At 45.7% G+C, this 16,676-nt stretch overlaps 1 protein-coding gene across 1 annotated transcript in view; it reads right to left on the reverse strand.

Annotated features, from left to right (window-relative positions):
• Positions 1-16,676, reverse strand: part of SCRN3 (secernin 3) — a 345,735-nt gene that overhangs the window by 82,206 nt on the left and 246,853 nt on the right. The gene's annotated exons all lie outside the window — the stretch shown is intronic.

The following is a 16,676-nucleotide window of genomic DNA, read 5'->3' on the forward strand; positions in this document are numbered from 1 at the left end:
GGGATCCATCATTCTCCCTCGCAGTTTTATCATGGTCGTTTGTCTTTTACCCAGTTCCTTCTCCCACTGGATTCGGTTTTACCCACTCCAGGGTCACATTGAGGAGAGTGCGCGAAAGGACAGCTCCTCTGAGAGGAGAGAGATAGGCCTCTCCGTCCAGGTCTACACCCACAGACTTGTTGGGAGGGCCTGGAGTCTGCGCATCGCGCCATTTCCCCCCAGAGATCTAAGCGACTTCCTAATTGTCGCTCTGGCCTCTGACCCGGGGGGTAATACAAGTGCCACTCACACCAGAAGCTTCTAGTGGTAATTGAGGGCACCCTTTGTACCGTTTCGCCAGCGCCTAGATACCAGGTTAACCCAGTTGTCAAATACGACTAAACAGTGGGAAGTGCTGATTATCTGCCGGGTTTCGCAGGGGGCTGGCGTGGGGGTGGGAGGCATCAACCCATACAGCACGCTGCACGAAGCCGCTTATTTTCACGTTGTAACAACTTTGGAAACACAGAGCGGCGCGAGCTGCGTCCGCCCCCACCGCCACCCCCGCTGAAGCTGCAGCTCGCTCGGCTGTTTGTTTAACCCGGCGAAGATTTGCACGTCACGTTTCAGCCTGGAGTCGAGTTTTCTTGCCCCAGCTTCAACCCACTCCCACTCCAGACCTCCTGGGCCTCGGGGCTCTTCTGCACGGCAAAGGCACCGTGATGAGAGGTGGGCTTTCCCCCTGCAGCGCCCTGCTTTCGTGGACATGCTCCAGGAGCCTCTCTTGGGGACCTCCACTCGCGAGTGAGGGGGACAAGGCCACACGTGGGCGCCTCCACATTTTGCAGGCTGAAAGCATCCTGAAGTCCTCTCAGGAGCTTGTCGGTGTGAAAAGAGGTGTCCTCGGGCAGAGGACTGCGCGTGCTGGAGTCCCTTAGCAATCGCTAGGCTGTTTGCTTTTCTTTCTTGGTCTTGCTTTCTCTTTCTTCTTCAGGGCAGTTGGAGCTGCCTTTGAAAGAGGAATACCAGCGTCCTCGGACAGACCTGGGTACTGGTTTTACTGTACCACACTCCCCTCCAAACCTACATCCTGCTTTTTAAAAGACATGTAACCACGAACCCCAAAGGCTTGGGTGCAAAACAGGAGCTGTTGCCGAGGGGAGTAAGTAAGGAGGAGTGGAACTGTGCTCCCAGTGTTTTCTCTCCTCTTTGCAATACCTCTTGGCCCAAAAGTGCGACCACTTTAGCTCCTCTCTCGGCCCTAAGATGGAGCCGACGTGCATCCTGATGCACTCGGTGGGTGGGAGGGCTGTATAGGTTGCTTTCTTTGCTTTTCGTTATAATACCTTTGCTCAGAATGCCCCCACCCCACCCCCCATACACACACTTTGGTTTAAGTTGGCGAAAGCACCGAGGAAATCGTGACAGAAAAAAAAGAGAGTGAGAAGACCCGCGGCTATCCTGAAGCTCTGTGCCCTGGGGGACTGATGGAAATCAGGGGGTGGGGTGGAGAAGGTGTCAAAAGCTTCGGGGCACTCGGGGTGGTAGGTTAAGGGGGAATCCAGGCAGCCTGGAAGAGCCAGAAAGCCCGGCAGGGGGACCCAGGAGCCGTTCCCAACAGGTGACTTCTGCCCTGGAAGGGGAGACTGGTGCTCGGCTTCCCGTAGAGTCTCCGCGTCGATTTACTAATAGAGGGATTGTTAAGTGGCAGCGAGGCGTTGCCGACTCACCCACTGCAGCCCCGGTAGGAGAAGCGCGGAGGTTTCCCCTTACCACCTCCTCCCCCACCTCCAACACACCCCCTCCTTAAGGAAACCTGACAACGTAATAAATAAGACAATCCGAAAAGCCACTTAGCACTAGTGACATTTTCAAGTCAACCATTTAAAACAGCTCACGCTGGCACCTCGGGCTCGGGGAGCCCTGGTTGCCTTCCTCTTCTCCTTCTTCTCCTCAGCTCCCCTCCCCCCTCCTGCCGTTTTCAATGTGGTTCCAGCTGTCAGACTCTCTACGTGGGCACTCGGATATTCCTTTAGATACACGCGTCGGGATCACAATAAAAGTTAGGGAAATCTTCCAAACGAACGTAGGCCGACACCCCGGCCACTTCAACTCTAAGGTGGGGCCCCAAGGAAATCTTCCCAAAGAAGTCCATTTTTTTTTTCGTGTGACAGATTTTTTTTTTCATCCTCTAAAAAATCTAGTTTTTAAACAAAGATCAATGTGTTATGCTAAAGTGTTGAGCTGACTGTTAAAACATTTGGGGAAATAATGACAATGTAACAAAGGCCTGGTTTGGAGTGAATCATCACCCTTTTAAAAGTTAAAGCAATTTTCGGGAGAATAGCTTTCAGCAAACGCTTTACATTATTCAAAACGGCCAAATAATGCTCTATTATAGCGCCTGAATGCTGCCAGTCAGCCCCTAAGTGCAATTTGTGCAAAGGCCCCGGTGCCTTATCTCCACTTCTTTATAAAGAGGTGAATATAAAACAATTTCTTCCAAACCCAGACAGAGAGCACGAAAATTGCTTCCCTTTCTGCAATCAGGGCAATTTAACTGGAGTGCAATTAGCACTATTAAATGTCGATTCTGCATAAACAAATCTGACTGAGCAGCGAAAGTGGGGTGAGAACCTCATATACACTGAAACTGATTTTTTAAAATTATGTATCCGGGTCCTTTACAATTGATCCGTGACGTTTTCATCTTGGAATATATTTACATCGCAAATACACTATGGTTAAATCAACATAAATTTTTTTTGCAAAAAAAAATTTTCAATAGGAATCCTAATAAAGAAGAATAGGGTAATTAAAGGGAAGAGTTCACTTCCTTTGAACAAATATTGTTTCTCCCTACTTGCCTCTCCGGAGAGCTTTGATCTGAGCAACTGCTCAAGTTGCTGCGTTTAGAAGGCGAAGCCGGAGAAACAATTCCGTCATTAGCGCTGATCCGAAGGACTGGAGCTTCTACACCAGAGAAAAAAAAAAAAAAAAAAAAAAAAAAAAGCTTCTCCCCGATGCACAGGAAGCAGGGTGGGGACAGGGAGAACCATCTATCTTCTGAATAATTCGAAATATTAGGTGGCTGCCCAGTCTCCCCGGGGTTTCAGCCACTCTCAGAGTTAGCAACGGGTACGCAGCACTAGGGTGGGGTGAGGTCGACTTGGGGAGACTTGAGGATGTGGGCGGGAGGGGAGGCGTTGTGGGAGGAGGGACCGAAGGTTCTCGCACCGGCCCTGCTGGTTGCTGCCAAAGCCACTACCACCAGGACGGGGATGCCCGGGGGCGGGAACCGGGGAGAGGGAAGCGAGAGGAGCCCGTAAAGAGCATTTATCTGACCTGTCCTCCTCCCACCTGCCTTTATTTACTTATTTGGTAAGCCACAGTGCTCCCCTTTTGAATCATTTGCTCAGTTAATTATGCTTTTCATTTGCATGATCTACACTAGAACAGTGATTATCAGGTCAGCCCGGTGTGGGGATTGGGGAGATACATTAATAACTTGGGTTTAAAAAAAAAAAAAAGCTGCCCCTGTGTACCATAGTCGCCTGCCATGAACAAGGGCGAAGGAAGCGGGGACAGACGCCAGCGCCTGTTGAGTGCTATGAATCCTTTCCACAGTTGGAGCTTGCCAGTTGTGGGTGCAAATGAAATGCAGCTTTTGATTAGAAGGGAATCTTTTATAGTTAACACATATTTATATTTTAAAAAGCGCCAGCCTTCAGATCAAATGAATGGAGAAATTAATTGAAAATTGAGGAACTCTCCCACAATTTCTGCTGAGCTTTCATTTAATACTTGTTCTATAACGCCCTAATTCCAGCCCAACCCTTGCATATAAAAGAGCCTGGAAGGATCTTTTCTTTACCTCAGAAGTGAAGCTGCTATTTAGAGGTGGCAGGAAATGCAAATCCTTCTTGCCTGGAAGGTCTACTGGAGAAAGTGAAAAACCCTGGTCTCTTAAGTACACTCCAAACATTTACTTCACTACCAGTTTTCTGCTGTTAGATGTATCTGGGCCTTATATTTTAAGCGTGCCTTGATCTGTTTATCTGAGCCAAAAATGCATTAACAATTAAAGGAAAGACTCTGGTGTGTCAAAGGAAGGAAGGTGACTGTAGACTGTGTGATGATTTTAATGACTGCAATTATTGGAAGATTATTCAACAAGCATCATAGATTTGTTTACTGCATTACTCGGAAACTATGGGGGGCCTATTGGGCTTGGAGTTTCACCTTCCTCCCTCCATCACCAACTACCATAGAGGGGTCTTAGACCTAAGCAAATGTGTCATTCTGTGTTGGCTTTCTTCTTTTTTAGAGCATTTTTACCAAAATAAGGCACAATTGTTGTCTCAGTCAACTTAAAGGGAACCATCTCTGGAACATTAAAGTATCTTTTGAGTTAATATATTTTAAAAAGAAGAAGGAGGAGGAGGAAAGAAGAAGAAGAAGAAGAAGAAGAAGAAGAAGAAGAAGAAGAAGAAGAAGAAGAAGAAGAAGCAGTTGCCGCCGCTGCCAAAGGCCAGAGGATTCTGGTCATCTTTCAGCTCCTCCCAGCCAGGGTCCCAGTTTCCTCGGTTTGACTCTTTCATAGGGAGCTTTTGAGGATACTTCCAACTCAGCCTCCTCCATTCAAGGCTTGGAGGAGACATTACACCACAAGATGTTAAGCCGGAGTTTAGGCATATCTCCAGGACTCCATATTGGAAAAAGTTTGGCTGCTTCTTCCTGCCTTTCAACAACCCCTCCCCCCTTATTATTTGCTATCACCACTCCTGGTGTTACCATGTTAGAAAGAAGCAAATCAAAAGAAAGGGATGACTAAGAGAATACCTGTTTGCCACTTAAGAAGTTTTACTGTACAGACATAAAGGATGCAAATAAAGAAGTTTTCGTGCCTGATATAAACAATAAACAAGGGCGCCTGGGTGCCTCAGTTGGTTAAGCAACTGCCAATGGCTCAGGTCATGATCCTGGAGTCCTGGGATTGAGTCCCACATCTGGCTCCCTGCTCAGCAGTGAGTCTGCTTCTCCCTCTGACCTCTCCCCTCTCCCATGCTCTCTCTCAAATAAATACATAAAATTTAAAATAAAAACACAACAATAATCATGGCCTTGGCTTTGCTCATTAGAGAACTAGTAATTTGTTAAAAGGGAAAAGAGAGAGAGAGAGAATTACCAATTTGGATGTGGGCTTTGAAAAGTAAAGGGGAAAAAAAAAAAAAAGAACAGTAAATGTCTCCAGTAAGGCCCCCCTCCTCCCTCCCCTGAAGCATGGGGACTCCAGTGGCCTGGCCACTGTGGTCCTCCTCCTGGGTCTGTAATCATCCAGTCTCAAGATGAAGGTGGACTTTGGCTGGAATGGAAACCTTCCCTGTTCAAACAGGAACCTGCAGAACTCTGCAAGTGGCAATTAGGAGCCTATTACAAGCCATTAGATTGATCAATGTACCTTAAACAATGCGAATGATTTATATGGCTGATTTACAGGGGGAAGAAAAGGGAAAGGCTGGGACTGCAGCTTCTTTACATCGGTTGCACTGTTCTGGAGAAGACCCGGGTTCAGCCTCTGTTCATCGCTGCTTGGAACCACCAGAGCGATTTATTTGGAAAACTTTTCAAGCACAGACACAGGCTCGCCTGGCTTGTCCGGTGGGTGGCGAGATGCACATTCTTTGCCCCTTTCTCTACTTTCTAAGGAAGGGCTTAGAAAGACCCAGGCCAGGAGGAGCAGCTGGGGGTCACAGCGAAGCCACTCCCCCTAACGGGGGACAACCTCCCGGAGCTGTCCCAGCTGCCTTCCTTCCCGGGTCTGTCCCCGGAGAGGGGGAGGATGACTTACATACTTGTTTAAGCCCATACTTGTGTGGGCTCCTAATTGTGGCAGGAACACAGAACCATTAGCCCTTGAAGTTTCAGGCGCGACTCGGGGAGGAGCGGCGACCTAGCTCCCCGCGTGCACATGACGTGGGGGTGGAAGGGTGGGGTGAGAGGGGACTCCGCGGAACAGCACTTCTAGCTAGGGCTGACTATTTTGGCTAATGTGAAGACAAAATTACAACAGAGTTGAAGCGATCAAAGCTGGCCCCCGCCACCCCTCCTCCCGCCTCCTTCCCGGCCCTAAGTCTGTTTGTAGTTGTCTCTGCTGCAGACGCTCGTCGGTCTTCTCACGACAAGGAAATTCCTGCCAGTTTTCCAGAGCCTGCAAGGAGAGGACAGATGCACTTCGCACTTCCCAGAGGAGAATTCCCTTTGTCTTATCTTCCCCTCCCCCAGTCCGCTTGGGGCTCTGCGGTGACGCAGACAGCGCTCGGAAAGACCCCGGGCGCCTGGCGGGGCGGGGGTGGGGGTGCGTTTGTAACCGAACCCCACGCCCAACTCTACCCTTGCTGCTCCTTCCACTTCCTCCTTCCTCTTTTTTCTCTTTCGAAACCTTTTCTCTTCCTTTCCCCTCCCTCCTTCTAATGCTCTAGATCTCTTACCGCTCAAGTCTTCTCCCGGGTTCCCGCTCCCAGAGTTTGGGCCGGCACTGTGTATTCTGCGTATTTCCAAGCCCTAGTGGTTTGGCGGGAAAGGGCTTCGTTCTGGTTTGTTCATGGATGTCTGGAACAAATCCTTGTGTCCGTACCTAAATGTGGGATGGGAGGCATAATGGGTTGATAATGGGGCACAGAAGGAAGAGGGAAAAAACTGAGAAACCACTTGATTTGGGAGAGTTGCTCCCTGCGTCTTTTGCAGCCGGTATGGGATGGGAACCCAGGATTCGAAACTCTTCTAGATGGATCACGATTTCACAGACTCACACGTACCACTATCAGCTGTTCTCATCTTCCCTTTATGACTCTCTATCTTGCTCTCCCGAGTTCTGCTCTGAGTTAGTTCCTTTCAATCCCCTGCTTCCTAGGATTTCTCAGGGCCCTCCCGCACAGTGAGTGGCGCAGGAAGAAGCTGGTTCCAAGATTCCCACCAAGAATCCCAGAACCCCTGTACTGTGATATCCGAGGACCAGGCCTGTCCTGGGTCCACAAGTCCATGCTTTCTGTGTCCTGCCACTCTAGAGTCCAACCCTGAGCGTCTGGCCTCTCCTATCACACCCCGGATGGATGTCACACCCACCCCGAAGGCAAGACCAGACTGACTTTTCCACCCTGACTCGCTTCTAGGAGTACACATAGGGGAAGAGGGAGGCTCCGCACACATTAGACACGTGCGCCTCCCCCTGCCCTTCCTCCCGCTGCCGCCCGCAGAGTGCACACTGATGACCCAGACACACTTACTCGGGCATGCGCCAGCGGCGTCCATCGCCCTTCCCAGCCGGCAAGACAGCCTAGAGGCAGGTGGCACCGCCGCAGGGAGGCGGGCTCGGCGCTCCAGATGCCTACCTGGGCGCGGAGACGTTTAGGTCCCCCAAAGCCCGCTGCGGGCCTCCGGAGCCTGGTGGCCGGCGGCCTGGCGGCGGCTGGGCCTCACCTCAGCCTCTGCGGAGCTCGGCGGGCAGGCTCCAGCTCTGCGCGGGGCTCCGCACCTCCGCCTCCGCAGGCCCCCCGAGCGCCCCTCTTCCAGAAGCCTGCCGCCCGCCTGCCTCCCATAGGCTCGGCTACATCTGGGATGCATTGCCCCCTAATTGTCAACCCCATTATTGTGATCAAGTGAACATCGCTAATCTCTACATTTATTGTTTAGGTAAATAGAGGCTGCGTTTAATCAATACGCAGGGCCCCAGCCCTCGCAGCGCCAAGTAACTTAAGTCAACGGTGAAGATTTCAGTGTGTGCGTAATTATAGGGCACGCGGAATAGTCACTCCAGCCTAATGCCACAGCTCCCCTCCGACCCCGGGGAGCGGGAGGAGGGAACGTGAGGAATCTCCACCCTCTAAGGGATCGAGGGACGGCTCCCTCCTGGGAAGAAAAGGATTTTGTGGCAGTGACGCCGCGCTCCCGGCCCGAGGGGCCTGCGGCTGGACTGGGGACCGCTCTCACTTCCCAGCCGCCAACTCGCGCGCTCGGCGCCCTCTCCCTGCGGGCTTCTGGATCCCTGCACTCAAGAACTGTCGCAGCGAAGGGGGTGGTTCCCCACCCCTCCGGTCCCCACCGGGTGAGAAGGCTGAGGGCGGGGCCCAGGAGGCGGGTCGCCGGGTGCTCCGATCGCCGCGGCCTCCGCCCGCAGTCTCGCTTCCAACCCCACCTTCCCATCCCCACTGCTCCCTCCCCAGCCGGAACTCCAATCCCAAGCCTGGGCGCGCAGGAGCGGGTTATTTGCGCTTCTTCTTAAATAGTTATTGTTTCTTAATTAAGAGGACAGTAGCCCAGCTGGTTCGAGAGGGCATGGTCAGGCCTGGGGAGGTTGGCCCTGCAGAGGGGTGGTGTCGGCTCCTTCCAGCAGCTTGCCTGCGGGAGTGGCCTTATTGTGAGGGCCTCAGGGCCACCGCGGGGAGAGGGCTAGTTGGAAATCTTTCCAGTGCCTGCTGAAAGAGCCAAGCCCTCCCGACGCTCTGGATTGGGACCCAGGAGGTTAACCCTACTGCAGTCCGAGGCACTAGCACTTTCTCCGTGGGTGTTTGGTCGCTGGCCTTTTCTGTTTCTTCTGGTGACTCCTTCTGCCGCTCCATTCCCGGGAATGTTGTATGTAAACAACCAGTAACTCCGGTTGTAATCAGATACCCGCCTTTCGTGGAGCGGGCCCGCTTTATTTAAATAAGCTGGATTCCAAAGTCAACTCATCATTTGCAAGTTTGGTGTCGGCGCAACTACCGAGCTAAATTACAGCTGGAGCTTGAATGAAGGCCGACAGTATTGGATGGCAGCTGGCTGGTTTTAATTTTTGGAATTGAACAGTTCTCTTAAAAGGTATCTCTCTGTTTTCTCTTTCCCTTAAAAGTTAAATAGCATTTAGAACAAGAAGAAAATTAAACACAAATGTCAGTGCAATCCTGAAATCCCTTTTCTTTCTGTTACTTCTTCCTGAGCCTCCCCTCTCAGGGCCCCAAGCTTCTACCCAAGCCTGTGACTCTCCTCATCAAACATTCAGATCTTCCCCGCCCCCCCCCCCCTGCTGCACATCAGCATTGCTAGTTAGTCCAGAGGACAGATAACTATGATTTCAGACTCTTGATTGAGAATATCAACTTAACTTCTTCTGGGCTGTGGTTGTTTTTAAGCTAGGGCAGGGAGAAGAGAAGCAAGGAGGCTGCTAGCCAGGACTTCTGGGCCCTTTGGGACTTTCAGGAGCTCCATGTGAGCACACCTCTTAAGGCTGTGTTCTTGGGCAGACCAGAAGAGGACCCTTCTCAGTTTCCTCCTCTGTAAACTGAAACTAAGAATTACGACTTGGAAGGATTGTTACAAAAGTTAAATAAAACTCTATAGGACCATCCGGGCAATACGCTCAAAGCTTAAGAGTTGAGCTTAAAAAAAGTTCTTGCCTCCTGTTTTCCTCTGAAATTGCAGTCCCACCTAAAGCTTAACTGGGGAACTAAAGCCAAAGCCAATAGCTATAGTATGACAGAATTTTCCCTTGTGTGTGGAAAGCACAGGGCCTAGTAGAGAATCAGGTTGGGTAAAGATGAAGTAGGAACAGCTAGCACTTGCCTGTGTGGGAAGGAGTAAGGTTAGCTGCTCCAGTCCACAGCCCATTCCATGGGCCTAGCTTCCACAGGTCTGCACCTGGGAAAGAGGAGGGCTTGTCTCTTCTGGAGAGGGCTAACATTTATTGAGCACTTACTATATGCCAGGCACTCTGCCAAGTGCTTTTCGTTTAATCTGCATGATAAATCTTATTAGATGAGTATTATTGCTATCTCTCTTTTTAAACTTTTACTATGGAAAAATCTCAAATATGTATTTAAAGGTAGAGAGAATATGAGCCCTTCTATATTCATCAGCCTGCATCAACAATTGACAGCTCCTAGCCAAACTTGTGTAATCTCTATTTAAGAGAGATTTCCTCCTCCTTTATTTTAATGCAGATCTCAGACATATCATTTGTTTGTAAATATCCCGGTATGTTTTAGAATATCAAAAGACTAAAACAAAAACAAAAACAAAAAAAACCTAAAAACCAAAACCCAAAACCATAATACCTTGTTATAATCTTACCTAAACACATTTGAAATTAATTCCTTAATATTATAAACACCTAATCAGTGTTTTGAGTCTTCCTAGTTGTCTCATAAGTGAGTTTTTACAATTGCTCTTTTTCCTTTCAAATCAGATCCAAGCACTAACCACACATTTAGTCTCTCAAGTTTCTTCTAATCTATAGGTCTTTCTCCCTCTATTTCTTTCCTTGAAGTTTATTTATTGAAGTAACTATGATGTTTTTCCTGATATCCTTTTTATAAACGAAGAAACAGGATCAGAGAGGTTAAAGGAATTTAGTAAAAGGTAGAAAGGAATTCAGTCCTAGTTATGTCTGACTCCAGCGTCCAAGCCCTTAATGGCTTTATTATATTCCCTTTAAATCAAGTGATGAAAAGTAAGACACAGGAAAACCCAATCACCCATAAAAGATTTCAGAACATGCATGACTCTCCTAAGTAACCAGTTCCTTTACCAAGTGCCCACAGAAAACCATTCACTTAAAACCCAGGCAGGGTTTGAAATGTGGGAAAAGAAATTGAAAACAGGATAACTCAGTATTCTCCTCATGTTTTGAATCTAACTAAATAATTCTTGTATGCAAATATATCTGTAACAGGGTGAAAGGACTTTTATTTCCAACAAGTATTTAGCAAAGCAAAAACATTTCTTGAATCTACCAGTTTCCTTTTCCTCTATTCTCCTCCCAAGGCTTCCTTGTATTTCCTCTTTTCTTCTGCCCTCACTAGCTAGATAAGGAGAAAATATCTCTTTTAGGTAGTTATTTTAAAATACCAGTCAAATTAACAATTTGGTAGTTTGATATGTGATATCTGGCTTTTGTTACAGGAGTTTTGAAACCACAGTTACCCTAGCAACTGAATACATTTTTTTCTTTTAAAAAATTTTAGCTGTCGAGGAGGGGAAAAAAAAAAAAAAAAGAAAGAAAACTTCTTGCCAGAATTTTCCCATAATAGCTTCCATTAACTGCAGTGACTTCTATTGGAGAGGCCAGCACTGCTGTCTCCTGCTGTCACCAGTCATTCACTGATCTAGCAGATGTTTTGTTTGATAAGGCCAATTTGAGCTTTATAAAACATTTATTTTTTTCACCTCCAAGGAGCAAATATCAGTAAGGATGGGATTCGGCATCTATCACTGGATACCATACAAGGGCCTCAACCTGCCAGTGGAGTTTCTAGGTGAGAAGAAATACTAAAACAAACCTAAAGACTTCATTTATTATTTTTTTTTAAAGGGGGATGGTTAAATGCATTAGATCAGTCCCTAGAGACTTGGCAAGGGGAAAAGAGTGAGCAGAAGAGCCAATAGCCAATAGAATCTTTCTGGAAAACACCTGGTGGATGTGTGCCCAAAGAGAGCAATGATGCTAGTTAGTGAGATGAGGGAGTAAGAGAGGGAGTGATGCACATTGCCTTGAGTTTTATAGATTTGACAAGCCGTGTGTTAGCATTTCAAGGAGGTGAAGTAAAGAAGAATCAGCAAGGGGAAAATGTGTGTATTAGGGCTTCTGGAACAAGTAGACTTTGAGCATTTGTGAGAATCTTCACTTGCTTCTGAGTAAAATTCCTCTCACAGTCATGCTCCTAATACACATAGCCTTAGATTACTCTTTTTTTCCAACAAGACAAAACCAATAACTGATTTTATAGAATTACAAATATTCAAAATCCTTTCTCTTGAGTAGCAGGAAGTTTGGTTTCAAGACCTAGGGCTGTGGTGTGAGTAAATCAAAGGAAGTGAGAAGTGCTGGGTAGTTCTGTTCTTGTTGGTAAGATATCTCCTTTCCTGACTCTCCTGTGGGATTATTTACTTTGTCATTCTGCCGAGGACCAAAAGAAGGAGGGAGGAGGAGGAGGAGGAGGAGGAGAAGGAGAAGGAGAAGGAAGAATGAATTCAGGTTCAGTCAGAAAGTACCCTCTGCAATACAAGGGTTCAACAAAATGAAGGTTCCAGTCCTTCAAGTTTACTTTAGATAGCCCTATCAAGATCAAATATTTTGACTTGAGGAATTACATTTTTAGTCAGGATGAGAACTAAAAAGAGAGAGGAAGAGAATGTCAATTCCATTTGTGGAAAATGTAATTTCTCTACAGTAAACTCATCCTGAACAACAACAACAACATTTTTGCAAATATATGCATATTCCTCTCTAAGTCAAAATAGAAGGGGGAAAAAAAAAGAGCAGAACCAGCAATGTTCCAGTTAGGGCTTTTTCTCAACTGCTTGAACAATTTAAGAAATGTACAGCTTTTTTCCCCCCAGCTTTTTTGAGATATAATTGACATAGAACATTGTGTAAGTTGAAGATCTGCAACATGTTGATTTGATGCACATATATATGGGGAAGTGATTACCACAATAAAGTAAGTTAACACATGTATCACCTCACACGATTGCCATTTTTGTTGTGGAGGTGGTGAGAATGTTTAAGATCTACTGTTTTAGTAACTCCCAACTACACAACACAGTATTGTTCACTGTCGTCACCATACTGGACATCCTCAGATACCTGGAACTTACTCATGTCATGACTGGAAGTCTGTACCTTTCCACCAGCATCACCCCATTTCTCCCCCAGCCAGCCAGTCAGTACAGTGGGAATGGATGACTTGTCTCTGCTCCACCATATTTGAAGCCTTAGCTGAAAAGACTCAAGACTGAACGGATGTCTCCTGAGTGAGTTTTCATTCACAGGTCTGGCACTTGATGCTGGCCCTCAGCCAGGATATCCACAAGGGGTCCCTTCTGGCAGTTTCTTTGCATGGGCTAGTTTGGACTTCCTCACAACATGCATGTGAATTCCTGGAGTGAGTGTTCCAGGGGAGGAAGACTAAATGCATGGCGGGTTTTTTCGTTTGTTTGTTTGTGTGTGTGTGTGAGTGTGTGTGTGCTCATTCTGCAGTGTTCTGTGGGTTGGGGCAGTCGCAAATATTGGCCCAGTTTTGAGGGGAAAGGACATAAACTCTACATCTCCAAGGGAGAAATGTTTAGGTCACGATGTAGAGAGAGCACTTAGGATCCAAGCGATACGGTTTCAGCCCCTTTTGGAAAATACTATCTGCAATAGTATATGTATATCCATGTAAAGGGAGCTTCCTAACAGTGCAGAGAATTAACATCTGAATGCTACCTTTTACTGCCTGTGGCAGTTGAAAATTAAAGTTTTTTTTTTTTTTTTTCAAAAGACTGAGATATAAAGCAGGATTTTACTTACTCCCTATGATTTCTTTATTAGGAATTATTTTCCACTAGTTCCTTGGAAGTGTACAATTTGTATGTGTTAGCATTTTGCTCTCACATGCAGTTACTAAATACACGACAATTCTTTAAACTTCTTATCAGCAGATAAATGACATCAGGCCCAGAAATTTCTGTACCTATGGGAGTTCCCATTTTGGCTCAAAACACTACCCTGAGGATATTGATCTAATAACTCCATTACTCACATCCCTTTAAAATAAAATTTGACAGACTGCTTTAATAGAGGACTATTGATAACAGAAAAAAATAATGCTCAGTCTCTCGGTTTTGCTTTCATTTTTATTAGCTTCTATTTGATTATGCAATGCAGAGGTTTGGACTGTTAGAAAACAGCCTACATTTTTGAAAGAACGTTTAAAAATTTTCTTTGTTACTGCAGGTCTTTTTTTGTTTTTTAATATGAAAAGAGACAGAGGAGATGTCCTAATGTTTGGTTAACAAATTAAAAACCTATGTTTAAATGCTTTAATATCCTGGTCCTGTTTCACTGTGTCATCAGGGGTTGATTTACCAGCTGTAAAATTACATAAGAAATCTTTTAAATGTAGAACTGTTGACAATATTTGAACTTCTGTACATATACTGTGATCTTCTGATAATGACTACATCAACTGTGACAGCTCACTGTAGCTCACCCAGACTAGCTCTGAAATCAGGGATGTATTTACAGAGATCTGAGACGGGTCAGGAGGCTGGGTTTGATTTTAGTATCCAATGTTTGTTATAAATTCAACAGCTCAGGCCTTTTCCACCCTTCTCCAAGTCCTTTCTGCAAACTTTATGAACAAAACATCTCTTTTAAGAACCAAGCCATTGGTGTATTTGGATAGTCTATCAATTAAGAAGGCAAGAAAGATGTTGATTATATAGCAAGGACAGACCCAAGAGAAAGGACTTTGGAAGTTAACAATCTGTCATTTTAAAACATCAAATTGAGGGGTGCCTGGGTGGCTCAGTGGGTTAAGCCTCTGCTTTCAGCTCAGGTCGTGATCCCAGTGTCCTGGGATGGAGTCCCCCTCTACCCCCCGCATTGGGCTCCCTGCTCAGCAGGTAACCTGCTCCCCCCCCCACCTCTCTGCCTACTTGTGATCTCTTTCCCTGTCAAATAAATAAATGTTTAAAAATAAGAAAAAAGAAAACTCACTTAAAAAAATTAAGTTGAATGTAACACACTTTAATTAATAGTCATATTAGGGCACCTGGGTGGCTCAGTTGTTAAGCGTCTGCCTTCAGCTCAGGTCATGATCCCAGGGTCCTGGGATTGAGCCCTGCATCAGGCTCCCTGATTGGCAGGATGCCTGTTTCTCCCCCTCGGGGCTCCCCCTGCTTGCGTTTCCTCTTTCACTTGTTTCTCTCTGTCAAACAAATAAATGAAATCTTTTTAAAAAAGTAGTTATATTAGATGAAGAGACATTAGCTCAGAGCTAACCCCTTTTTCTAGGCACCTAACTCCACCATAATGGAGAAATAGAGAAAGAAGTACACAGAAATGTGAGTAAGTTAGGATTCATTTGGCTACTTGTGTCAAAACAATGAGAACACAAGATAAATGTATCGGCTTGAAGTTGAGAAAATAGAAGTTTACTTCTAAACTGATATGGTGACTCCGTGATCATTAGGGATCTGCTCCTCTCTTGGCATCTCAACTACTTGCCTTAGTACACAGCCTTATAGATCAAGAGGCTTAATTTCCAGCTACTGATTCTACATTGTTATCAGCAAAAATGAGGAAGGGCAAAGAAAACATATTCAGTCCCTTCTAGAACACCTCCCAGGAGCAAAACACAATGCTTCAGTTAACATCTCCTATAGTAGAATTTATTCACATAGCCACATCCAGGCACAAGGAAGGCTGAGAAACAGTCTTTATTCCTCATGGCCATATTCCAAGGAAAGGGCGAGATGAGACACGGAGGGCAAGCAGTATTCTCTTCCACAAAATTAGTGCTTTGGGAGGGAGAGATGATCTGGAAACCAAGAACCTGCTTTGCTCAGACAAGTTTATACACATTTGTATACACTATCTAAGTGAACAATCAAGAATTCTAGCTAAATGAGACAAAGTATTATGTGAAAGTGAAAATAGCATTGTGGTTGTATTAAAAAATAATGCTCAATTTTTAAAGATTTATATTAAGTATGAAGAGATGAAATAACATGCTCTCTGGAATTTGTTTAACTGGTTTATTTATTTTTTTTAGTAATCTCTACACCCAACGTGGGGCTCGAACTTACAACCCCGAGATCAGGAGTCCTGTGCTCCTCCAACTGACCCAGTCAGGTGCCCCTCTCTGGGGTTTGCTTAGAACAGTTCTGCAAAGGAAAAAAGTTGGTGGGGTGAGGAAGATGAAGGTAACATGGTCAAAGTATTGGTAAATTTAAATTTGGGGTTATAGGTATTTGGGATTTTTCATCCATTATTTTTTAGTATGTTTGAAACATTTCACAATAGAAAATTGTGGGTAGGGGTAGGGGTTCCTGGGTGGCTCAGTGGGTTAAGCCTCTGCCTTCGGTGCAGGTCATGATCCCAGGGTCCTGGGATTGAGCCCCACATTGGGGGGGTCTCTGCTCAGCAGGGAGCCTGCTTCCCCCTCCTTCTCTGCCTATTTGTGATTTCTCTGTCAAATAAATAAATAAAATCTTAAATTTTTTTTTTTTGTAAATACCCAGGATCAAAATTTCTAGATTCTAAATGATAATGAGTTCCTCATAGCCTTGGCCAAATTGCTGAATGGTTCTGAGTCTCAGCTTCTTCATATGTAAAATGCAGATGATAATACTTGTCCTAACCCGTTAACAGCCTGCACTGAAGGTCAAATGTAAAAATGCCTGTGAAAGTGTTTCAGGACCTATAATGTAATATGGTATCAGTTATTGTTAATGATATGCTTGCTGTCATTTTTGTTATCATTATTAATGTGAGGGCAGAGGCCATGTCTCATTATTCACTGATGTATCTCCAGTGACTAGTAAAATGCCTGACACATAATAGATAGGAAATAAATGTTGGATGAGTAGGAACAAAAGTTGTTAAGAAAAAAAATATGTATCTGAAATTGACAGGAATAGGAGACTGGAGAAATAATCCAATAATCTCATATGACAGATGAGGAAACAGAGGCCCAGAGCAATGAAATGACTGGCTTAAAGTGAGAGAGGGTGGCAGAGTTTTAGTACAGTGGAAGAGGCAAAGGCATAGTCTGCCTTAGATTCACAAGACCCTGAGAGAATTTTATTCCCTTTTTAGCTACCTTGAGAAAGAGTGCCATAATATAATCATATTATTTCTTGTTATAGTCCCAAGGAACAGAAGGAACAGTGTGTTC

The sequence above is a fragment of the Mustela nivalis genome, assembly GCF_964662115.1.
Source record: "Mustela nivalis genome assembly, chromosome: 11".
NCBI classification, from domain to species: Eukaryota; Metazoa; Chordata; class Mammalia; order Carnivora; family Mustelidae; genus Mustela; species Mustela nivalis.